Source organism: Chelonia mydas, chromosome 5, assembly GCF_015237465.2.
Source record: "Chelonia mydas isolate rCheMyd1 chromosome 5, rCheMyd1.pri.v2, whole genome shotgun sequence".
Lineage (NCBI taxonomy): Eukaryota > Metazoa > Chordata > Testudines > Cheloniidae > Chelonia > Chelonia mydas.
Window position 1 is genome coordinate 20,503,163 of NC_051245.2, and position 25,335 is coordinate 20,528,497.

At 43.2% G+C, this 25,335-nt stretch overlaps 1 protein-coding gene across 2 annotated transcripts in view; it reads right to left on the reverse strand.

Moving 5' to 3' along the window:
• Positions 1-24,707, reverse strand: part of ATP8B1 (ATPase phospholipid transporting 8B1) — a 135,597-nt gene extending 110,890 nt beyond the window's left edge. Inside the window, exons 1-2 of one of the 2 annotated variants that reach the window (XM_037902580.2) lie at positions 24,208-24,707; positions 12,853-12,964 (exon numbers count right to left, since the gene is read on the reverse strand). The gene's annotated coding sequence lies outside the window, so the exon portion shown is untranslated. The remainder of the gene's footprint in view (positions 1-12,852; positions 12,965-24,207) is intronic. The other variant, XM_037902581.2, reaches the window with a different exon arrangement.
• Positions 24,708-25,335: the final 628 nt, after the last annotated feature.

Sequence of the window (25,335 nt, forward strand, 5' to 3'; positions counted from 1 at the left end):
AGAGACAAATGTATTTGGGCATAAGCTTTCTTGGGCTAAAACCCACTTCATCAGATGCATGGAGTGAAAAATACAGTAAGCAGTATATATATTACAGCACATGAAAAGATGGGAGTTGCCTTACCAAATGGGGGGTCAGTGCTAACGAGGCTAATTCAATCAAGGTGGACATCGCCCATTCCCAACTATTGACAAGAAGGTGTATCAACAGAGAGAAAATTAATTTTTGTAGTGACCCAGCCACTCCCAGTCTTTATTCAGGCCTAAATTGATGGTGTCTAGTTTGCAAATTAATTCCAGTTCTACAGTTTCTCACTGAAGTCTGTTTCTGAAATTTTTTTGTTGAAGAATTGCCACTTTTAAGTCTGTTATTGAGAGTCCAGGGTTAATCAAACATTAATCATTCAAGTTGGTTACACGGAGCTTCCTTTGATGAATCATTAATAAAGGGGAAGCCTAGAATGTAACACATTGGTATACAGAACTAACGAAGTTGTCACTTCAGTAGCGAGAGAGACATTAAATATTTCTAGTATTTAGAAATAGCTGCTCCGAACAGAGCAGCTTGCGTATATATCTATATTCCAAATCTGTGTATGTGACAAAGTGTCTCACTTAATCTCTAGGTTTCTTTTAAGGGCTTCCTAACAGATACATGTTGTAATTAGAGTAATTACATTTTATTCCCAGAACTAAGGAAAAAGTATTTACATGGCACACTATCACCCACACTGCATTGCTCATCCTGCTAACTAGAGACATTCTACCCTAAGCACCAAGCAAGAAGTAAACTGAGGACTGGTCTACACTATAGAGTTAGGTCTACATAAGACAGCTTATGTCAGCCTAACTATGTAAGTGTCTACACTAGAATGGTATTCCAGCCAATATAAGTCACCCAGTACGTCGACCTAATAACTCCACCTTTGCAAGAGGCATAGCACTTAGGTTGATGTAGTACGAGCGCCGCAATGTCTGTGTAGATACTGTGTTACTTACATTGCCTGTTGGCTGTCAGGCCCTGTCATTCTTGTCAGTTTCACAGCTGTTATTTCACATTTCCTCTCCGGCTCCGGTTGTCAGCCAGCGCAGGGGTTAAAACTGTGGCTGTCAGCCCTGGAATGGTGGGGGGCTCCAACTGTTAGCACCCCATACTCCAGCTGTCAGTGCCCCACAATGCCCCACTTTAGTTGGTGCAAGCACTTGTGGTGAGGACGCGCACCACCAACAGAAGAAGGGCAGTGTATGGACACCAACAGCCAATTTAATTACTGCAGTGGCTGTAAGTCGACCTAACTTAAGTCAACCTAATTTTATAGTGTAGACAAGCCCAGAGGCTGTTCAACAATTGTCTACCCAGCTGTTTTATTTATTTAGCTATTCTAATAGCCTATTCATGATCATGGCTACCGTAAGTACTCTAGTAGCTCAGTTAGACCCACATTTAAGAGACTGAACTACAACTCCACCACAACCCAATTTTTTTTTTAAGTCAGATTTTCATCCACAAGGCCAGATTTTAAGTACACTTGTAGGAATATTTGATCAAAAATAAAATGGAAAAGGAATCTTTAATTTAGTATGAAAAGGTATGCTTATGATTCTTTCCTGCATGAGAGAGAATTAGCAGTATTAAGTGCTAATCTAAAAACTGAGTATTAGGTCCACAATATACAGCTATTGAGTTGCATGACTTTGTGGTCTCTCTTCCTGGTAGGTTAGCACAGACAGGCAGAGTTCCCCAGAATGATGACATGGGCATGAATTCAGTAACAACAGAAAAATTATTACTATAAGAGGGGACAAAGGCAACTGCCCTCCTGCTGCTGACTCCAAAAAACCCTTTCTTTTCAGAGTTAGGAGAGGTGTATGTTTCCTGCCTGGGCAAAGTGAAAGTCACTTCCTGAGTCAGGAGTCTTTCTACTTTGGGAGGAGCCACATCCTTTAGGGAATGGCTGTGAATGTGCCACACACAGACCCAGCCAACATGGCAGCTCTGTTGCATTACGTTGTATTAACCTATAGTGTCTTAGGGGGGGGAAAAACAGGTGATTAAAATGGTAGTGTTACAGATAATATACTGTACCGAGACAAAAGTTATGTCTTCACTGCAACAAAAACGGTGGTGTTTACATCAAGTTAGCTTCTCAGTATAAAATCCTAGTAGAGACTAGGTACAGTAAGTTTTCATCTCTATGAAATTAGTTCAAGTCAATGGTAAACCCCATGTTAGAGGTATAACTTCACTAGCTACATCGAAGTAGAACTGTACCTTCTCTCCACTAGGATTTTACACTGAGACAGCTAACAATTTAAGCACCTCACCTTTTGTTACAGTGAAGACATTGCTTTAATTATATTACCAGTCTACTTCTCCAAGGGCCCAAACCAAAGACCTTCTGTGAGGTGCTGAGCACCCTCAACTTGCAGGGACGCTGTTGTGAGCTCAGATCCTGCTCCTGCAAGATGCTCTGAACTCCTATTTACTTTATTGAACAGGGGGAAGTCAAGGAGTCACTCTGTACTTTGCAAGACCAAGCTCTTGGTGAGAAAAAGAATGGAGGGTCGGTACTAAATCTAAGGTCAAATGCTGCCTTGCAACCATTCAGAGTTGACTGAGGTACATGAACGAGGGCTATGTACATGGAGCCGTGGCTTTTGATTTTCCTTCTAAATAGTTTTCTTCTGTGAGGAATTCAGCAAAAATATTTTCCAGATGTTGGGCCTTTGCATTCCATAGGGTTCAGTGATCTATTGGCACACACAAAAAACTAAAGCACTTCCTTGCCATCCCAAGCACAAGAGACTCATGCTATCTTGAAAAAAAGTTTTCCATAGCTAGACTTTAAGAAAGTATTTTTGCAGAGAAGTGGCAATGTGGGCCAAAGAAACAAGCCCAAAGTTAAGAGTCAAATTCCCAAATTGTATCCCCACGTCAAGGCAATTTTATGCTCCAGAAAGCAGATCCCAAGGATTTCTCTCTCAGATTTAAGTAGTGAAAAGGAAAATGTAAAAGAAAACCTCTACTTGTTGCTGCTGGAAATACCTCTAAAATCAATAGAATTATTTGAGAAAGGCACAAATTGAACTTCTATCCCGTAGAACTATAGGGAAAGTGGTGCTGATGGGATTCCCCTCAATTCCAAGATCAGTTCCCCTTTTCCCCCATTATTCTAGGAATGGAAGAAGACACTGCTAGTGAAGGCTGGAGGATATACAACCACATCACAATAGGTATTTTGTCTCTTATGCTGGTCAAACAATATCGGTAATGTCCTTAACCTTTATGCCATTTTACATTAATTATGTTTGTGTACTACTTTGCTCAAAGGCAACCTGGTTAATTTCTTTGCAATAGGAGCAATGTCAGTTAGAAGATATTTGAGTTTCTACTTTATAAAACAATAGAGCAGAAGATAAAGGCAGCTATAAAAATATAGGCAATGTGGATTTTAAAAGCCAGTTTGTATTGTGCACATAGGCTTACAGGGTATTTATTTAGGGTTTCATGCTATGGCAATTGGCCCAAAACTCTGCACAACCAAAATGGACTTTGGCAATGCACAGTGTCTGTAAAAGTAGCTATGTACTTTAACAGTCCTATGACATTGCTTCATAATGCATGGAATCAGTCAATCATATAGGGCATGGAAGAGTAAATACATCCTGGATTCCTATATATCTTTTGACATAAAAAGTAGTCATTGTAGGTGGTGGTAAGTCCAGAATTTTGAGTATTTCCTGCTCACGTTGGCAAAGTTTGTCATTTGTTTGGGGGATAAAGGCCCAGCAAAAACAAAACTTAAAAGTCCCAGTGGTCAGCACTCTAAAGAAAAAGACCAGCTATCTAGACCAAAAATTAGATAGTAGTAAAAGTCTGCAAATATAAATAGATTTCAGTTTCATGCTTCTCAATGATAGTTTGGATTTTTTTTGTGGGAAAGAGTTCTAAGAAATATTTAAGATGGCAGCACCCTTTAATAATTAGTACCAATAAATTCAGTGACACTGAATATCACAGCAATCATAAAAGTACATAAGAGTACTGTAAGAGTGGTTAAGTGGATACAGAGGGAGACTTGCCCAGTCCTACCTCAGGATAGCTCTGAAGTTACTGGCGTAGGAGCCTTTGGTAAATGAAGATAGCAAGGGATTTCTCAGAACACTCCGGCTCCCAATCCCATGCAGTAATCCATTATTTAAAATACTTTATTTCAATTTGCTTTTTAATTCCATTTTAATACTCCAAGCACCTACTATCATAGTACAGGGAAGCTGCACTTGTATTCCCCCTCCATGGTCCCTCAAGGTTACCCGTTCTAAGCTCACAGCTCCTCAGCCATCACCTCTCTTGAGTAGACCCCCACGTGTCTCTGCCTCCAGACCAGGGTTTTTTTCCATGCAGCACAGTTCCCTGCCTACACTGTGATATTCCCAGCAAGCCAGAGTGCCTAAACAGGTCAGTGTCTGTGCTTTGTATCTTTCCAGAGGCTAGGAACAGAGTAATTGCCAGCAATTATAAGTTACCTTATAAAGAGTTGTGTGGTAACAAGAATTACAGAGAAAACAATAAAAGAACTTACACACATGCTAATAACCTTATCAGAGACGGCAACCCCCCTCCCCCCCCAACTCAACAAGATCTCTACTAGGCATCAGTACTTCCAATGCTTCATAAGGATTGTCCCCTTCTCCCCAAACCACCTGGACAGAAGGTTCTGTCCATTTGCTGGACCAGAACAAAGGCCATTTGTCATTTTAAACTTAGGCTATTTATCCAAGAGTCCTTCCTTTGTCTGTTGGTCTCTGGAGAATCCATTTTCAGCCAGTATATGAGAGCCTCTCCAAGTGGTAGTATCTCTCTGGGTGGTGTTACAACCTGAGTAAAATTTGCCTAATCACCCCACACTGACTGTTCATAGTTCCTGGAGGAGCTGTCGTCACCCTCCACCATGGAATTACATACAGTCCCTGGCCCACAATGATGCATAAATGTAATGCAGTAAAATCACCCAAAAATATTCCCATATCCATCACATTGACTCTTAAAATGTCATAGCCAGCAGGGCTCAAAGAGTTACTTCCCCTCCTCTGTGTAATTCCACCAAAAGTTCATATTTCTGAATGAAGTGAAGCTTTGAACAAGTTAATTGATCAGATGCGTCCAGTTTCAAAAGAATTGGAGTATTTTAGTTGTTTCTCTTCAAAGATCTCAAATGCTTTACCAGACTGATCCTTATCATGTCCATTTTCCAAGTGGAGAAATGGAGGCAGGGAGGAGTTAAATGACTTGCTTAATGTCAAAGTGCAAGTCAGTGGCAAAGTCTGGCAAAGGACCCAAGCATCACGTGACTCACAACTGAGTGTGCAATCTCAGGTCAGACTGTCAGAAAACAGGGCAGACACACCAAAATGATGATATAGTCTAAAATTAGATTTCACGAAGTCAGTAAAGTCAGTAACAAATGTGAACTCCTGGATCACTATATCAGTCTTACCATGGAGTCACAGACAGTCCCCATAGGCTCTCCAGCCTACCTTGCCACCCAGACAAACTGGATTTAGTGATAACGGTGACATAAGCCAAAAATCACCCCACATCAGGTTGCTCCCAGTCCCAAAAGGACTAGCCACTTACCCCAAATCAATTGGTACTCCAGACCTTATATCAAAGACAATGCTGGCAGCCAATTCTATAGTAAACTAACTACAGGTTTTTTAGATAAGAAAAAGAAATTAGAGTTATTGAGAGGTTAAAGCAGTCAAAATATATTAACAGGTGAGGACATCTCTGGGGATCTCCACTTTGCATCTGGCACACTTCCCAAACAGGCATTTTTTGAATCCATACTTATAGCTCCTTTACACAGAAAGCTAGTTGAGAGTGTTTGTACCCACGTGGGCTTTTTCTCTGGTGACAGATAGCGAGGAATGCACTTGGAGTCCATGACCTCGATCATCACACACAATGACCACTTGTTTTGAAATTAGCATTTTCTGTTAAAATGCTTAAGTCCTTCATTAGCATTTCATAAGATTTCTTTGATGGGAATTTAGTTATAGTGTATACACAATGTAAATGTTTGCTGTTACATTATAAATAGATAAGTGAAAACAATGCAAGTAACGACTCATTAATTTTCATGAAGTTTAAACACCAAACACTCCTCTACATTCAACAATTACTTTGATCTATCCTAATAGCAAGTGATTTGGCCTGTGGCCCTGGCCTGACCTTGCTTAATGTCAGAGTGCAAGCCAGTGGCAAAGTCTGGCAAAGGACCTAAATCTCTCCTGAATTGCAGTGGTGGACTCTAACCCATAGAACAGTGACACACAAAGAATTAGATCCTTCAACATTTCAAGGACATTACAAAATATATTTGGCTTCTTGGGATACATCAGTGATTCGAGTTAATATTTGCCTAGTTAATATGTTAGGATGGGGAAAACTATGAATAATGGAAAACTTTATCCAACAGAGTAAGGGCCACTGCATACAGTTCTATCTTACACTTTATATCCAGAAAATCATCAATAAATTTCCAGGGGAGATCAGACTTTCCAGATTATTTCTTGGGGCCTTTATCATATATGCTGAAATTGTTAAAGCTTATACTTCATCCAGGACAATTATATTTTTGTCCATGTCTTATGTTAAGGAACTCACTGCAAGCATAAAATATTTAAAAGTACTGCAAATGAAGTTACGTCATATGTGAAGTCACTTGGAACAGAAACAATTGAGATGAGGGTCAGACTAAACTGTGATAACTTTCTGCTCACACAGTTTTAATCTTTGAAGATCAGAATACTCTGAGAAAAGTTGGAGAAGGAAGTGGTAGAAAAAGCAGTGTATGATTGTTACAAAAATAAAGGTTATGTGTTCAAAACTGCAATCAGGCATCCTGATTCTGAGTCACGGTCATGTGAAAGTGATGAATGGTAAAGATTTTGTTCAAATCCAGTGATGCTCCTATATTCAGGGCATGGTTTTACGAGCTCAACACAGCAAAAGCAGCTATACTTATGTACATAAGAGTAAAATTCAAGGATTTCAAAGCACTTTACAGTTAACCTGCCTCAAATGGGTAAGGCTTAAGTATTATACACATTTATATAAAAAGAGATTAAGTAATCTTGCCTCTCACTCAAGGACAGAGCCAAGAACAGAACCCAGGAACCCTGGCTGCTGGTAAACGGCTCATGCCACTAGACAACATATTTTTTAGTACAAAACCCTTACTTATTCAATACCAATTAGTTGCAACAGTCCCCTAAAGATGCCTCTTCAGCACAATTAAGAACATAAGAACGGCCATACTGGGTAGACCAAAGGTCCATCCAGCCCAGTATCCTGTCTTCCGACAGTGGCCAATGCCAGGTGCCCCAAAGGGAATGAACGGAACAGGTAATCATCAAGTGATCCATCCCCTGTCGCCCATTCCCAGCTTCTGGCAAACAGAGGTTAGGGACACAATCCCTACCCATCCTGGCTAATAGCCATTGATGGACCTATCCTCCATGAACTTATCTAGTTCTTTTTCCAAGTTCTACATCTCCAGCAGCTATAGCTACACCCAGAACTGGTGGAAAGCTGAATACTGTAAACTAGCAACAAGAAAGGGAAATAGTTACAAGAATACCTCATATTCCAGAGTTTAGTTGGAACAGAAACTGATTTCAACCACATCTTCTCAGTAAACACAAATATAGCAAACCATATCATCTGTGGTGACCATCTTGTAAGTCTGGCTCTGACAAATGCACGAAGTGTGTGACTGGACAAATGTTTTAAATATTTTACAAGCATCCACCAAAGAAGAATCTCAGTTGCAAATTGAGTAGTCTTAGCTAGAAATGTATGTTCTACTGGGATTTTTAACACATACATAATATTTATATTCTTTTGTCAAAAGGAACTTAACAGATCATTTCTATACAAAATAATTTGCATGGAGCAGAGATCTGGAATCCTAGTATATTTTGGTTTGTCACGGTGGCCATTCATTGTTACAAAATCCTGTCTTGTTTCAGGGATTTGCTAGTTTCTGAAAATAATAGGTCTTCCATTACCTAATACAAATATCATCCATGCATGACTGGAGAAAGAAAACCATGCCCAGTCCTTATCAAGACTCTTACATATTTTGGTTACACCCACAATGTACTAGACCAGTGGTTCCCAAACTTGTTCCGCCATTTGTGCAGGGAAAGCCCCTGATGGACCAGGCCGGTTTGTTTGCCTACCGCATCCGCAGGTTTGGCCGATCGTGGCTCCCAGTGGCCGCAGTTCGCTGCTCCAGGCCAATGGGAGCTGCTGGAAGTGGCAGCCAGTACATCCCTCGGCCCGCGCTGCTTCCAGCAGCTCCCATTGGCCTGGAGCAGCGAACCGCAGCCACTGGGAGCCGCGATCGTCTGAACCTGCGGACACAGCAGGCAAACAAACTGGCCAGGCCCGGCAGGGGCTTTTTCTGCACAAGCAGTGGAACAAGTTTGGGAACCACTGCACTAGACACTTTCCAAAACAAAAAGCAACACAGGTCCTGTCCTGAAAGCTCATACAGATTAAAAACACAGACTGACTGAGTGAGGAAGAAAGTGCATAGGGCAAATGTTGATCGACCATGTCTTGTTAGTACAAAGTATTTATAATCCAGAAGAGGAGGTGTTTTTGGCAGAGGGTATGTGCTACAGCTGTGCTGCTGTAGCTTGTAGACACTACAGGAGGGAGTCTCCTGTTGCTGTAGTTAATCCACCTCCCCAAGAGGTAGTAGCTAGGTAGATGGAAGAATTCTTTCCTCGATCTACTGTCTATATTAGGGGGTTAGGTTGGTTTCACTACATGGCTCAGGGGTCCCCTGAGAGACGCAGATATGCCAATGTAAATTTTCAGTATAGGTCATCACTGACTCAGGAAGAGCATTTCAGGGCTAGGGCACAGTATGGAAGAAGGTACAGATTTTTGTGGGAGAAATGGACACTGTGTGAAGGCTGCCATTTTTGGGAAAGTGGGTGGGGCAACCAGGGGGCTCTGAAGGATGAGAATGAATGTGGCAGAAAAGGGGAAAACTGGATGAGTGATTCAAAGAGGGGATGACACAGTCCAACTGAGAAGGAAGGAAGATTTTTTTCGTGGCAGCATTTCAAATAGAGACTGTGTGTCTACCCAGTATCTATTCCTAATGGCATTTAGAGAAAAAAATTTAAATCCATGGGAATAATGTATCATTTAGGGTTAATTATATCGGGGATGAATTTTACCCCACGAGTAAAGAAGCAGTCATGAGATGCAACTCAGAATACTGATTTAATACCACATACTAAAGGCTTGTCTACACTACCACACGAGGTCCATCTAAATTACACAGATTCAGCTACATGAATAGCGTAGGTGAAGTTGACGTACTTAGATCTACTTACCGCGGTGTCTTCACTGCGGTAAGTCGACAGCTGACACTCTCCCATCGACTCTGCTTGTGCTCCTCATTCTGGTGGAGTACTGGAGTTGACAGGAGAGTGCTCAGCAGTCGATTTATCGCATCTAGTATAGACAGGATAAATCGACCACCGCTGGATCAACCACTGCCTGCCAATCTGGCGGGTAGTGTAGACAAGCCCTTAGTCCTGCCATGAGTGCAGAGGATTGGACTAAATGACCTCTTGAGGTCCCTTCAAATTCTATAATTCTATGTATCTTCAAATGAAGTCTAATCAATTACCAGGAAGGGAGCAAAATATTTTTTAGTTTGTAAAGTGAAACTTCTGCAGCCACAATAGTAGTTGCCAGTTTCCGCTGACTATTGCAAATAGCAAATCAGATAATCACTGTAAGTGAGCAATACAGAATCTCAAAGAGTTGTCACTTTGGGACACTGCATAGCCGTACATTTCACAGCCTGATAATTATCAAACAGGCAATGTGTTTAGTTAGTGCTTCTACAGTTCCTGCTAGCCATTTTTTCCTTACAAAGGAACAGTCAAAGTTAAAGCACTTTCATGATCGGATATTGTTTTCCTATTCTCACTTCTTATTGTCAGTGGTCCCAGTCAGATGGCCTAATGAAATATTATCCTTCATTAAAGATTTATTAATCATTTTATCCACTGTAATAGGAGATTCTGCATGGAAGCAGCCAAATATAACTAGATATACTTAAAAAATATAAAAGAGTGCAGATAGGTCAGACGCATTTATAAACATGTAGTAACAGATTCAAACTAAGAATGAACTTTTCAATTTGGTTAAAAAAGAATAGCCAGCATTGGGGCAAAAATAAAAACACAGCTCTGACACCACTGAGCTAGCTACCATTTTCAGTAGGTGTTTCTGTCTTGGGGGCTGCAAAAGTCAACTGAAGAAAAAAGTTTAATGAAACAATCGCATTCCTGAAATGCTGAAAAGTATCAAAAACATGTCCTTCAACAGCAGTTATGTTATCTGGATGGGGGCAGAGGATTTCTCACCTACTTTCCAAGGAGAGAGAAAATATGTCACTCTTGTTATTGAATTGGCAGGACCTGCAGCCAATCAGGAGCAGCAGCCCAGGAACAGTATGGGCAGACAGAGGAGGAGCTAAGAGCAATTTGACTTTGAGGGAACGGGCTATGGAGCGGGAGGAACATTTTTTCCAAAGGCAGGAGGGATTAGTGGTCCAGTTCTTGGAACAGGATGCATGGTTTGGAGAATGGGAGTTTTCCCAAAGAGACCAGGACCATGCCCTGTTGTGTCCTTGAGTGGTGGTGATGGAATGGATTTGAGTTGCACCTACCACTCAGTATCCAAGAGCTGACAAGTCCTCCTCTTGTATTTGCAGTTCATCATGCTGCTGAGATAGAGGACCTGCCCCCCAGGATAGGCAGGGAGGCTGCAGGACTCCGGGCACAATGCCCTGCACCGATACCCAAAACCCCTCCTGGGGGAGCCCTGTGACTGCAGGAGTGGAACAATGAGCCCAAGAGACTGTCCTGAAGGGCAGTATGTGTCTGGCCTCTAAACCCCACGCAGGAGACACCCCAGAACATTTTCTGCAGCCTTTCCCCCGGGTCTGGAGCCGGTTCCCGCCGGTTTGCTGGAACCGGTTGTTAAATTTAGAAGCCCTTTTAGAACTGGCCAAAAGTGGCGCCTTAGGCGCCAACTCCAACTCCGTGGGTGCTCTGGGGCTGGAGCACCCACGGGGAAAATTTGGTGGGTGCAGAGCACCCACCGGCAGCTCCCCACGTGGCCCCAGCTCACCTCCGCTCCGCCTCCTTCCCTGAACGCATCACCCCACTCTGCTTCTCCGCCCCCCGGCTTCCCGCGAATCTGCTGTTTGCGCAGGAAGCCTGGGAGGGCGGAGAAGCAGGTGGCGGCTTTGCGCTCAGGCCCAAGGAGGTGAAGCGGAGGTGAGCTGGGGCGAGGGGGCGTGAGGAAGGCCGCCTGCGCTGCAGCAGGTAACCCAGGCAGCATGCAGGGGAACCGCTACCCACCCCAGCTCGCCTCCGCCTCCCTGGGCCTGAGCGCAAAGCCGCCGCTTGCTTCTCAGCTCTCCAAGGCTTCCCGCATGAACAGCTGATTCACGGGAAGCTGGGGGGCACAGAGAAGCAGAGCGGGGCGGTGCATTCAGGGGAGGAGGCAGAGCGGAAGTGAGCTGGGGCTGGGCGCGGGGTGGGGAGCTGCTGGTGGGTGCTCTGCACCCACTAAATTTTCCCCGTGGGTGCTACAGCCCCATGGCACCCACAGAGTCGGTGCCTAAGGCGCCACTTTTGATGTGATCAGTGGGGGGAGTGGCCGCTCCCCCTGCTCCCACCCTAGCTATGCTACCCCGCCCCTAGGAGCAAGAGGGACCTGCCTGATGCTTCCTGGGAGCCATCACAGATAAGTACCGCTGGGACTCCCCACCTCGCCCCCCGGCAGCTCCCTCTGGCTCTTAGGGCCGGGGCAGGGTGGGCACCCACTATGGTGGCACACGAGACCCTCCTGCCTGGTTCTGGGGGCAGTCAGGGGACAGGGGAGGAGGGGTGAATGGTCAAGGGTCCCGGGGGGGGGGGGGGAATCAAGGAACGCAGGGGGTTGGATGGGGCAGGAGTCCCGGGGGGTGGGGACGGGCCACGACGCCCTCGTGGGGTGAGGAGGGAACCCGTTGTTAAGATTTTGGCAGCTCATCACTGGGTATAGGGTATATAGGAGAGCATACACAGTCCAGTACCCATGTCCAGACGAGCAGTGTAGACATAGTTTAAGGTGTGCTAATAAATGTAAACTGGATTCCCATGCAACAGGAACATTATTTTTAAGTAAATGTTATTTTGTTAATAGAGTTTTGGTATATTGATCCAATAGTTTAACGCCAACCTGTTTTAGGATCGATAAATAGGAGTTTTGCTTTGCCACGGACTTAAATGAGTTAGATTGGGCCCTAACATAATTCACAAAAAACTTAAGCAAGACAAGGTAGGTGAGGTAAATCTTTTATTGGGCCAACTTCTGTTGGTGGAAGATTCAAGCTTCCAAGCTGCATAGAGCTCTTCTTCAGGGCTGGAGAAGGAAATTAGGTCTGGAGAAGGAAGACACTCTGAAGAAGAGCTCCGTTTGGCTCAAAAGCTTGCATTTTACACCAACAGAAATTGGTCTAATAAAAGATTTGCCTCACCTACCTTCCCTCTCTCATATCGTGGGACCAACACAGCTACAAAAACGCTGCAGAAATAGTCTAAGGAGAGTTCACAGAATCATAGAATATCAGGGTTGGAAGGGACCTCAGGAGGTCATCTAGTCCAACCCCCTGCTCAAAGCAGGACCAATCCCCAATCAAATCAGTTTAGAACTCCTTCTTGAGACGAGTCCCAAGTTGCAGGGTTTGAGGTACCCACCAGCAATATTGTAAACTTCAAAGCAGCGTGGCCAAGGAAATAGAGCACCTGGGTATTATTCCTGGCATTGCCACTGACAAGTCACTTTACCGCTGTACTTCACTTTCCTCACCTGTAAAACAGAAATAATTATTAGAGCTGCCTGAATAGTTGCGGGTTTTTTGTTTTGTTTTTTATTTCCAACAAACCAAAGTTTTGGGCTGACCCAAAAGAAAACAGCTGGCAAATCAAAGTTTAAAAACTTATTTTAAGTAGAAACTTTTTTTTGCCTGAAATGAAATGTTTCATTTTGATTGAGTGTTTTTAATGTTTTTTTAAAAAAATATTTTAAAATTAAAGGAAATTTCAAAAACAAAAGTAGATTTGAATCAAAGAGATGGAATGCTACAATCTTATTTTTTTCCTTCAATTGAAACAGTTCAGCAAAATCAACTCAAATTTTCAAAATGTTTTGATGTCACCAAACCTACAATTTTTTTTATCAAAAAAGTTTCACTTGGAATAATTTCCCCCAATTCTAATTATGATGTCTACCTCATTTTGCTTTGAGATCTCTGGATGAAAAGAACCATACAAGAGATTTTTTAAATTTTTTTTATTGCATTCATTTACCAGGGTTTTTTGTTATTTTAAATCTCTGGTAAGAGCATGCATAGCAATGGGGCTTAAACTGTTCACAGCATTGGTATAACCAGGGGTAAAATCCAAGATGAGGAAGCTATAAAGGGATGAAAAATAAACTATAACCTGCTCAATCACCTTTGCTAGAAATAGCAATTCTGATATCTGGCACATTCACACTGAAGTTCAGATGCATGAAAGGGAAGCAGAATGGAATTGTTCTATTTATACGAGAAATCAACAACCACACATTCGGCTCTCAAACCTAGAAGAAGTAATAGTTGATTGACACTGAATTTCCCCATCCCCAACTGTGCGAAGCCTCTAAGAAGCCAATAAATAATTGACATTAACATTCTTTGATTGTTTCCAACACATTAGCTCATTTAAATTAAATTATGATATTCCTTTGAAATACATATCACCTCCATCTGTAAATTGAGGCAGACGGGTTAAATGCCTTGTGGTCTTTGGCAACTCAAGTCAATGGGCGAGCCACATTTACAACTCCAAATTTCTTAACTATAAGGGCTCCTCTTAAAACACTGCAGAACCACTTCAGTGAAGACGCTACCTATGCAAAAGAGAAGGCTTCTCTATCGGTGTAGGTAATTAACCTCCACAAGAGGCAGCAGCTAGGAGATAGGAGAATTCTCCCATCAACCTAGCGGTGTCTACACTGGGGGTTAGGTTGGTTTAACTGCGTTATTCAGGGGGTGGATTTTTCACACCCTTGAGTGACTGTTATACTGACCTAATTTCCTAGCGTAGGCCAGGCGTAAGGCCCGTGAGCAGTCCTCTATATCGCAGAGGTCTGTCCTTGCAACTAAGACTAGGGCTATGCTATAGAGCTTACAGTGGTGCAGCTACATCGATGCAGATGTGCCACTGAAGCGCTGCTAGTGTGGACGCTCTAAGCCTACAGGAGAGAGTAACGTAATTACTCCAGCTCCGACAAGTGGCGGTAGCTATGTTGGCAGGAGAAGTTCTGCACCAACATAGAACTGTCCACCCCGGCGCTTAGGTAGTGTAACTTACGTCACTCGGGGGTGGTTTATTCACTCCCTGAGCAACTTAACTTATATTGACTTAAGATGCTGTGTGTACAGAGCCCGAGACTCATGCAGCACTATCGACGATGATAAAGATGATAAAGCATTCGTTACAGGCTGTGGGGATTGCATCAGAGACAAAATGGGAGGGAACGACACACCACAGCCATGATCCTTTAAGCTCTTTATTTCAAAAGCAATAAAAGGCAAGAACCCAGTTCTTCCATTCCCCTTTGTCTGTTTTTTATTTTTAGGGCAGTGTTTCAATATCAGGATTTTTCTTTTTATGGGCCACAGAGGATCCATCTATAGCCATTCTTGTTTCAGGTAAGACAAGGCCCTCCAATTGGAAAGCAGTTTCAAATTCATTCCTCAGATTACACAGCCTATATCATCCACATTTTTTTTTTTTTAAATACAGCTTTTGTTGAAAGGGCTCTGCAATTTAAAATAATAATTAAAAAAAATACATTAAGAGGGCAAACTAGTGTAAAGGAGGTGTACATGCCCTTTTGCCCAGCAGCCATTGAAGCACAAGCTCAGGAGAGCTAGAGTAGTCTCTGAAATTCACAGCAGTGGGGCAGATTCTTCTGAAACTGCACTCCATTCTCCTTTCAGACAAGCGACAGTGTTGCCAATTGTTATTTTACTGCAAGCCCTGAAACATTTTAAGGTTTTAATAAAGACCCAGCTCCTGGAGTTGTGTGGTTAGATGAGCTTTCCTTGTTAAAAAAAAAAAAAGTTTCTAATCCTCCTGGTAACGGAGAAAAGCTTGAAAACAAACCACTGACAGCTCAGACAGAAAACAAAGAAAGTGAATCCACTTTTTTGAGATCTCATGATTTTGGGGGCCTGATTTACAATTTTTGGGGTTAACAATTCAGAAGCAGCTGGAGGTGCATCCTTCTACACATCTCATGGATCTGCTGTAAGTCCATAACATATTTTGGAGACCACAGCAAGTTTAAAGTAGGGAAGGTTGCCTGGTTTATAAATCTACCCAAAAATGTTCGACATGATTAAGGGACAACTTTCTCAAAAAAAGAGTAAGCATCTTAGCTAAATGGCAAATTTTTAGATAATCTCTATATATAAAAAAGTAATATCCGGCTTCCGCATAGAGCGCTGCATTCCAGGGTGTGTCTCCGTCAATGCTCATACAACTCTACTGTGTCAGAGTTTACTCCAAGCAAGTTTATACTGATTGGAATTAACTAAGCCTCTGTTTATAAGCCGAAACACACAAAAGTAAAATGAGTGATGAAGTGAGAGTTTGCCAACCACCATTTTCAATTTGCTACACTCACACAAAAAAATGACAGAGGACACTCACTGAGCTTAGACTGCACTTCAGGTTAGGCATTTCTACTCTTAATGTGATGCACCACTAGACAGGACTGAACAGGTAGCTTGCTCTATTTGCATCTCATTAGAGATCTGTTCAGCTGTTGATTGTACCCGGCTCTTAAGTAAAGGATTTAGTTGGGGATTGGTCCTGCTTTGAGCAGGGGGTTGGACTAGATGACCTCCTGAGGTCCCTTCCAACCCTGATATTCTATGAAAACATCAGCTGAATTCAGGAAGCTTTTCCTAATAGTGAAATTATTTTCAATTATTTTTGGGGGTCGGGTACAGGGGAAATCTCTTCAAGGAAGTTGTGGACAAAGTTTTATTGAACTGTATTGCTGAGAACAAGCCTATAGTGAGTGGGACATTTAGTCAATAACAGAAGTGACATATTATCCACTCCATCTTCCAAAAACTCACATGCTTTTAGATAACTGAATTGCATTAAATATCTTGGGTATGCTACAGTATATGAAAATGACATTCTACCATTGCAAAACAATGTTTTATTACAGAAGCTGCATATTTTTAGAGAAGAAGATGGTCACAAAGATAAAATGTGTAAATGCTCTCTTCTCCAAAAGACTAGCAACTTGCGAAACCAGACAGGGTGGGCCAGATGATTAGCAAGGGGATATGTGGCTTTCAGCTCAAAGTTAAGGCTGCACTGCTGAAAAAAGATCAGGATGTTTAATTCACATTATGCTATTATAATCAGGCTTTACAGTCACCTGCACGAGAGCAAAGTTAACAGTGACTACACTGAAAATATTTCCTTGGTAACTGTAGACGTTTTGTACCTCAGATATTCCCAGAAACACCTCAAAACCCAAAATGGGCTACTTGGGAGGATGCTTATTCTAGATGTATCATTAAATATAGAAAAATATACAACAGATTAGCATTTGCTGTTCCCTTCTTTAGTTCTTCAATTAAGGGTAACTTTTTAAGTTTTGGTATGTCATGAATGCATATTACATTATTATTATTAGAGACCACATGATCTAGTAGTACACAGGGCCCTGGACCAGGAGTCGGAAGTCCTAGATCAGTGGTTCTCAGTCTGTGGCCCAACCATCACAAAGCTGCGGCCAGTGTGACATCCTCAGGGCCATTAAGGTAGTATTGGATATGGCCCACAATGGTAAATAGGTTGAGAACCACTGTCCTAGATTCTATTTCCAGCTCTGCCAATGATCTGCTTAGTAGCTCCAGGTGAGTGACTTCAACCGCTCAGTGCCTCAGTTTCCCCATCTGTAAAATGGAGATAATGATCCCCTTGTAAAGGGCTTTGACATCTACACCTAAAAAGCACTACATAATTGCTAAGTATTATTTCAAATCAAAACATATCTTCAGGGAGAGAAATAAGTAGCAAAAGTAGTAGGAATACACTAACACTAGTCCTGAAATATGTGGGATATATTTGCCTATGGGTAGGGCACTACCAAATGTGAAAAATGCATCATGGACCATGAAATCTGGTTTCCCCCATGAATTCTGGCGTTCTGTGTACTTTTACCCTGTACTATACAGATTTCACAGGGGAGATGAGCGTTTCTCAAACTGGGGGTCCCAATCCAAAAGGGAGTTGTGGTGCAGTCACAAGGCTATTGTAGGGGGGTTGTGATATTACCATCTTTACTTCTGCACTGCCTTCAGAGCAGGGCAGCTGGAGAGTGGTGGCTGTTGGCCAGCCACCCCGCTCTGAAGACAGCAGCACAGAAGTAAAGGTGACAATACCGTGACACCCTGATTTCTGCACTGCTGCTGGCAGTGGCGCTGCCTTCAGAGCTGGGCTCCCAACCAGCAGCCGTGGAGCTTCCTGCAGCTGGAGAAGGTTCCTGGAGGTGGGTCTGACCCAGCCCTGGGAGTGACCCCTGCAGGGGAAGAGGATGTCCCATTCCTCACCAGCCTAACCAGGACCAGCAGCTGGAGCCCGTCATATAGTAGGAGCCCTCTGCCAGGGTGCCCTCAGCCCTGTCTAGCTCCCCAGTGCTCAGAAGTTAAAGGGACCTTGGGCTGGCTTGGGGGGGGGAGGGGGGTGAGTGACCAAGGGTAGTCACCAACCCCGGCACTCTGGGCAGTCATCCACCCATAAGGCTGGCCCTGCCCCCCACCCCCAAAAGTGAGGACCCTCTTCCATACCATGCCACTCTCACTTCTGTGCTGCATTCAGAGCTGAGTGTCCGGCCAGCAGCTGCTGCTTTCCAGCCACACAGCTCTCAAGGCAGCACCACCTCCAACAGCACAGAAAGTAAGGATGGCAACACCACAACCCCCTAGCCTTGAGACACCCCATGACCTCCTTTTGGGTTGGGACCCTCATGGTTACAACACCTTGAAATTTCAGATGGAAGTATCTGAAACTGTGAAATTTATAATGTCTAAAATCCTGTGACCGTGAAATTGACCAAAATTGACCGTGAATTTGGTAGGGCCTTTGGGTAGATCATGGAGAGGGGGCATTGAACCTTGGATCTCTGGATCTTAAAAACATTAGACTCTACAGATACATTTGTGAAACCAGAGATCCACATGTAAGCAATTCATAAGCTTATGGAGTAGTTAGAGTCTGAGGTCATTTCAACATTATAATGTACTTTTCATGCTGTTTGATATGACACTCAGCAAATGTGTCAATAACTGTGCTAGTCTGAGAGTTGATAAGAATGATGGTATTGTTAACCATGGAATATACAGTGTTCTCTTGTATTCATCAAGGTTGTTTTGGTATATGACAGTGAGAAAAGCTTTAAGGAACTGGATTGCACAATTAGATAAACTTTGTACAAGCCAAATTTTGGGCTCAGTTTCATTCATGCAACTCCACTGATATTACAGGGGTTGAAGCAACTGGGGGCAGAATATGGTTCAGCAGGAATCTGTCACACAGTGCAGTGAAGTCAGCAGAAGTATGGAATTCATTACCACAGGCCATTATGCCAAATGGCATAGCTGAATTTTTAAGCAAGGCTGGATAATTGTATTGCTAGTAATGACGCTTAGGGATAGGCATGCTACTGTAAAATAAGAGTGATCAAATCACGCTTAAGGGTGTAGCCTGAAGTATTAAGGAAGCAATCTTTTTCACTGCAACTAGCTAGGAGCACTATGGGAGATTTCATCATCCTTAGAACAATCATGCATTAGTTCATGCCAGAGATATAGGAGAAATTTAGAAATTTAAATTCCAAGAGGTAAAATTAAAGAGAGCAGGGCATGGCCTTGATGGACTGTGGTCTAATGAAAGTATAAAGCAATTTTAGAAATTCAGGTTTCAGAGTAACAGCCGTGTTAGTCTGTATTCGTAAAAAGAATACCAGCCAGCAGGAGAGTGAATTTGTATGTGTGTGGGGGGGGGGGGGGGGGGGGGCGGGGGGAAAGGGTGAGAAAACCTGGATTTGTGCTGGAAATGGCTCTACTTGAGGATCACGTTAGATAAGCTGTTGCCAGCGGGGGAGTGAGGTGGGAGGAAGTTTTGTTTCATGGTCTCTGTGTGTATATAATGTCTTCTGCAGTTTCCACGATATGCTATGCATCCGATGAAGTGAGCTGTAGCTCACGAAAGCTCATGCTCAAATAAACTGGTTAGTCTCTAAGGTGCCACAAGTACTCCTTTTCTTTTTAGAAATTCAGGTGCAGTACATTACCAGAAGCAGACAGCATATATTTACATAGGGAGTTTCTTAAAAAAAAAAAAAAAAAAAAAAGAAGTGTGGAATAGAGAGCCTGACAATATATAATATCCTCAAAACAGTAGTTGCTGATAATTAGAAAGATCCTAATGCGACTTTTTTTAAAACGATGCCACAGGAATTACAAACCAGTACCTCTCTTACCTCACTATAATGGAAAATGCTTGAAAGTATAAAGACAGCTTTCAACAGCTGCACTAGATTAACTTGGTAGGGCAATTTAATTGCATGACTTCTGTAAAATAAATGTGTATCCCATACTAACCTGTTAAGAGGTTTCCTTCCCTCCCTAAAAAACGCTTTTGGACAGTAGTTAAAGGTGGACGCAAGGAGATAATTTGTCTTTTCACGACTTTTAATGAGATCCTTCCTAAAAATTAAGGATAATAAATAACAGAATAAGGGCCAAAGTCTTGGCAAGAATTAAACATTTGTTGAGCAATGGGAAAGTTACAGTGAGCAGCTATATAAGTGCTAAAATTTCAAGGCTATTAACAGAGACACATGGAGAGAAAAGGATGACCTATCAGCACATATGGAAATGCACTTAAATATATTTGTGACAGAAGGAAAATTAAAGATGTTTACTAGATGTCAGGGGCTCCCTTAGTCCTGGCCTAGAAAATTAGGTCAGGCTAGCGATGTTGCTCAGAGGTGTGAAAAATCCACACCCCTACGTTGACTTAACTATACTCCTTAGGTTCCTGTGTAGATGAATTCAGAAGAAATTCTTCCATCAACCTAACTAAATCCTCATGGGGAGATGGATTACCTACGTTGACAGGAGAATCAATCCCATCAGCATAGGTTGTGTCTACACTGAAGCTTTACAGTGGCGCAGCTGTACCTCTGTAGCATTTTAAGTGGAGATATGCTCTTAAAACAGGTACAGTCAGCATCTGTCTGTTAATACAGTTCCCCAGAGTCCTACATTGGAATCAGTTATTTAATTTATTTAATGTTTTAGAGGTAAAATAGCCTATGAGCTTGTATTCCTGCCACTAAGTGGATTTGTTTAGCAAAATGCACAGAATTAAAAAATGCTTCAGATAATCTTAAATTCTCTGGGGATGTTGGACAGGAAAGATGGTTCAGTGATTAGAGCACTTGGGAGAGCCAGGTTTATTTCCCTACTTCACCATTACCTGATTGTGTGACTGTGGGCAAGTCACTCAGCCTCTCTGTGCCTCAGTTCCCCTACAAAATTGACATAATTGTACTTTCCTACCTCACAGGTATACAGATTTTACTGGGCAAGTTTCTTAGGTCTGTGTTATGGAGGGCGTCAGAGTTTAAATGATCATAATAGATGTTGGTTAAAGAAAACAGCCATGGATAAAGATTGGAAACCCTTATGATTCCAATTTCCAAAAGTAGAATTTAAACCTATGGCAGACTGCATAATCAAGCCTAACAGAACTAACATACTGTCAAAATAAGGCCTGCATAACTACAGTTTAAAAAAAAGAAAAAGAAAAAAAAAAGCAAATGAGTTCAGGCTAATTTGAATAGAAAAGGCAGGCAAGTGGCTCATTCAATTTAGTGTTACAAATTGCAAGACTAGGGACCAGAATACTCTCAGGAAGTCTCACAAGAGAGAAGCAGCAAAGAGAACAAATCAAGCTACTATGTAAGGCCACCTGAATGTTTAGCACTAGTTAAAAGAAAAGAAAAGAAAAATCTTTGGGACATACGTTTAGGACTATGAAGCATAAATTACTCCAATGCTACAAAAGTATTCAATCTTTTACTGGCAAGGGAATTCATATTTGGAATCTTCAGAGTTTGAAATAAAGCAGACAGTGACCAAATCATCATGTTCACCGTGAGCTTGAGTTATTATTTAAAAACAAATCAACCACCAACCATGATTTGATACCATACAATTTGACACTCATAAGCTCATACCAAGAGTTAGATTTCCAGACTTTAATAAGAGCATGTGCAGGATTTATTTTAGGAACTGGTTAGCTAGTAGTCCAGTTGGTTTGCACTTGGCTCACTGTTCTCTCATCTTTTATACAATATATTTACAATAGAAAAAGGTGATCACAAATCTGAGAGCCTCCAGTACCCAGAAGTTCGGGGTGCTATATCTACACAGCTACTTACACAGTCCTCATAACTGTAGCATCTGAGGTACTTCACTTCCTAAATATCTCTAGCATATTCTTTAAAAAAAAAAAAAGTTAGGATATTGTTTTGATAACAAACTCATCCAATTAAGCAATTCTATTAGAACTTTTAGAGGAAAAAAGCTAATGTTTTGGGGACATTATTTTAAATTTTAATAGGTAATAGACATGGAGTAGTAAGAAATATGAACCACAGAGACAATAAACCAAAAACCTAGAAGAATTAACGCTAATTTTCTTTGGTTCGCTATTACATTAGGTGTTCCAAATAGTGACAAACCTCACAGATGATAATCTTAGCAAGTTTTATTACATGATTATAAATGTTCCTTAATAAGCACCAGCTTCACTTTTGTAGAAGACTATGTAAACACAGTTATTAATTAGTCAATCTCACTCCTGCAAAATAAATTACCACCATTTTATAGATGTGGAAACAAACAAAATTTAAGGGCCTTGCCCAACGTCACGCAGCCTGATCCAGCCAGGATTATCAGAGCTCACTGCTCTTCGTCACCCTATCATCACCACAAGTAAGATGCACCAACCAATTACTAATCATTCCCTAAAATATAGTGAGGAGCTGCTTTTGTCATTAGAGTTTGAACTTCCATTTCTACATTCCCTAGAAGTAAAAGTCCTTCAGTTCGGGATTACCTGCCTAGGTCTGTACAGCACCAAATTACACCCTTGGCACTCAAAACAAAACAAAAAAAACACCACCAACAAAAACTGCTTACAACTATAGGTGAAATACTCTATACTTGTGATTCACGAAAAAGCCACATAAATCTAACCAAGGGGATTCAAACAAAAAATGCCCTCCTCCCCCAAAACTATTTTTCTGTGATAATGTGCTATAGTCATTTTATTAGAGGATGTGACAGCTTGAAATTCATGCAATGTGTAAGCAATTATATAACCTTTACATTTGACCAACATATTAAAGTTTAAACATTGTTATTCCAATATATCTCATTTCCTTAAGAGAATAAAAAGGAAGAAAACCATCTCTTAGTTGACTAAGGAATTAATATACTGTAGAATTTTTCTTCCTTTGTTATACTGTTGAGCTTTATAGAAAGTTGTGCAGACCGAAATTGTTACAGTCACAATGGAATCAGGCAATCATTTTCACATTAAAGGAAAAGGAAACTTTACCAATGAGCACAAGAAGTAGAGCGTCTTTAAAAAAAAAAACAACTATACTGCAGCATATACAGTGATACAGAAACAGCATATTCTGGAGTCAAAGCAGGTGCACCATAATTTGCCTTTGTCCACCCAGTCCAGGGACGAGAATGACGTGCATTTCTTTATTGTGCTAACAGACGGGGATTGAAAAGACATTTGAAAACAAACACCAGTAGGTTTGGCTTTTTTATTTCCTCCACCAGCTTCAGCAACAGATCAGTGCAAGGCGCTTCTCCACCGAGTTAATGTTTACCTTAAAAAGTGATAATTCTGAAAGTGAATCAGAACTGGCAGGTGCACGCAGTGCTGAGAGCGCACTATTAAGAGACTAGTGAATGCCCAGGAAAAATTAGATATTTTAGCTTTACACTATGTAAGTTATGTTAATAGTTAACGTTAAATACCTAGTTTAGTTTATGAAGCGCCTCCAGGCTCCTATCCTGTATGTCAACTACAGAAAGCTCTGAGATTGAGGTAACTAGCACACAAGTCTGTAGAGGCAAACGCTGAAGGGTGACAGCACTTGCACCCTGAATCTAGCTGTGACCTGTTTGGATTTCTGTGGAGGAGCTACAAAAACCTGTTTGGCCTTCTCTGGCGATCAGCTGTGCGGCTCTGAACTTTAGTTTGGGTTCAGGCAGAGCCACTCCTTCCCCCAGCGCTAGGCAGGGGAGCCTCCATCCTTTCCACGGAGCTTGTGCCCTGGCTTTCTCAGGCCTGAGCAAGCCCACAGGAATAGCGCTGGGGCAATTGGCATAGTGGGGGGTGCTGAGAGCCACGGAACCGAGCCCTGTGTACAAGGGGAACCACTTCAAGCCAGCGGGTGCGTGCGGCAGCACCCCTAGTTCCAGCGCCTATGAAGCGAGCCCGGCAGAAGGAAAGGGGAGGATCAGGAGTCCGTGAAAGTTAGAGTCACTTAACCATGGTCAGCAGCCAGCCTTCCGAGGGAACTGCCCAGCGCAGGGGCTGGGCTCCAGCGGCGGAGAGCCGCGCTGGGGCGGCAGGAGCCTGCAGGGCCAGGCACTCATTGCCAAGCGGGGCGGCGTAAGGACACAGCCGGTTTGGGCTTGTTGGGAAGCGGCCCCATGTAACCGTCCCGCCCCTCTAGGGGGACCTGTCCCGCACAAGCCACCAACCCGCACTCATCGACCTCAAGCCCCGCAGCCGGGGGGGACACACGCCGCCGCACCTTCCCCAAACCACCAGCCAGGGCTCCCCCCCACCCCGCACGGAGACGCCCCCCGCCCGGCTCAGGTGCGAGAGCCGCACACAGCCAGAGAGCAGCGCCCTGCCTCCGCGGCCCCTCACCTCTCGCTGTAACCTGGGCTCCGGCGGCCCCGCCGGCTCCTCCGGCCGCTCCCGGCTGCGCTTTCCCGCCCTACACCTGCATGCTCGCCCCGCTGCCCGGGCAGAGGCGCGCCAGCCGCCTGGGGTTGGCTCGAGCTCTCCCAGCCCTCCAATGGCGCTCCGCTCCCTTCCCAAGCCGGCTCAGGACTTGCCAAACGAGTTCCTCAACTCTTCGCAAGGTGTCTGGCCGCAGGCAGGAAGGTTAGGGCCGGGTGGGGTGAGGTGGGGGTGTTTGCTCATGTGGGCTCATCCCATTCTTGGGGGGTGGAGGGGGGACGACCCACCTCTGCCGCAGATCCCCTGAAGCCCTAACGTAGCCCTTCCCCTAGCCAGGGAAGAGCCCACGTGACTCCCAGGTAATAACAGCGGCCACCGGAGCTGGAGACTTCCCCCCTTCCCCATCCCCGCCGCAGGGGAGCGGCCTGAGCTCTGGTTACACTCAAGAGCGCCCTCCCCCAGGAGAGAGACACCCGCAGCCCCGGCAGAACATCCCCGCTCCTCCTGTGCCCAGGCCTCCCCGCTCTCCCTGAGGGTTTGCAGGGGTTGGCTTTGTTGTTGTTGTCGTCGTCTGTGGTACTCAGCCTTGCCTTGGGCCCTGCTTAAAAATAAATCTGAACAATGCCAGAATCATCTGAGGCAATTACTCATCTCAACCCCAGTCCCTCTATCTGTATCCGTTGCCTAATTCGGGACTTTCCTGGGGGTGGGAGTTGTCTTTTTATTTTGTTTCCCTTTGAAAGAAGGGGAACTAAACCCTGGGCTCTCTTTCACATCTGTTTGTGTACATTGGCATCTAATTATCTGTGGGGAAAGAAGCAAGGGTTTTTGTTTGTTTTGTTTTTTAAGCTCGTTCAGTTTTGAGATACAGTACAGTGAAACTTGTGCTAAGGGCCACATCTGTTTGACGTTAGACCTAATCCCATAAAACAGGGAAATTGTAGTAGTTCCTTTTCGAAGCCTCATATTTAAAAATGATTTGGAAAAAAAAAGCAGAGTGTAGGCTGGGGCAAAAATACAATACAGTTGTGCCCTGGTTTATGTTGTCACATAGATCACTACTGTCACTGGTGTCAGAAATTTGAATGTTAA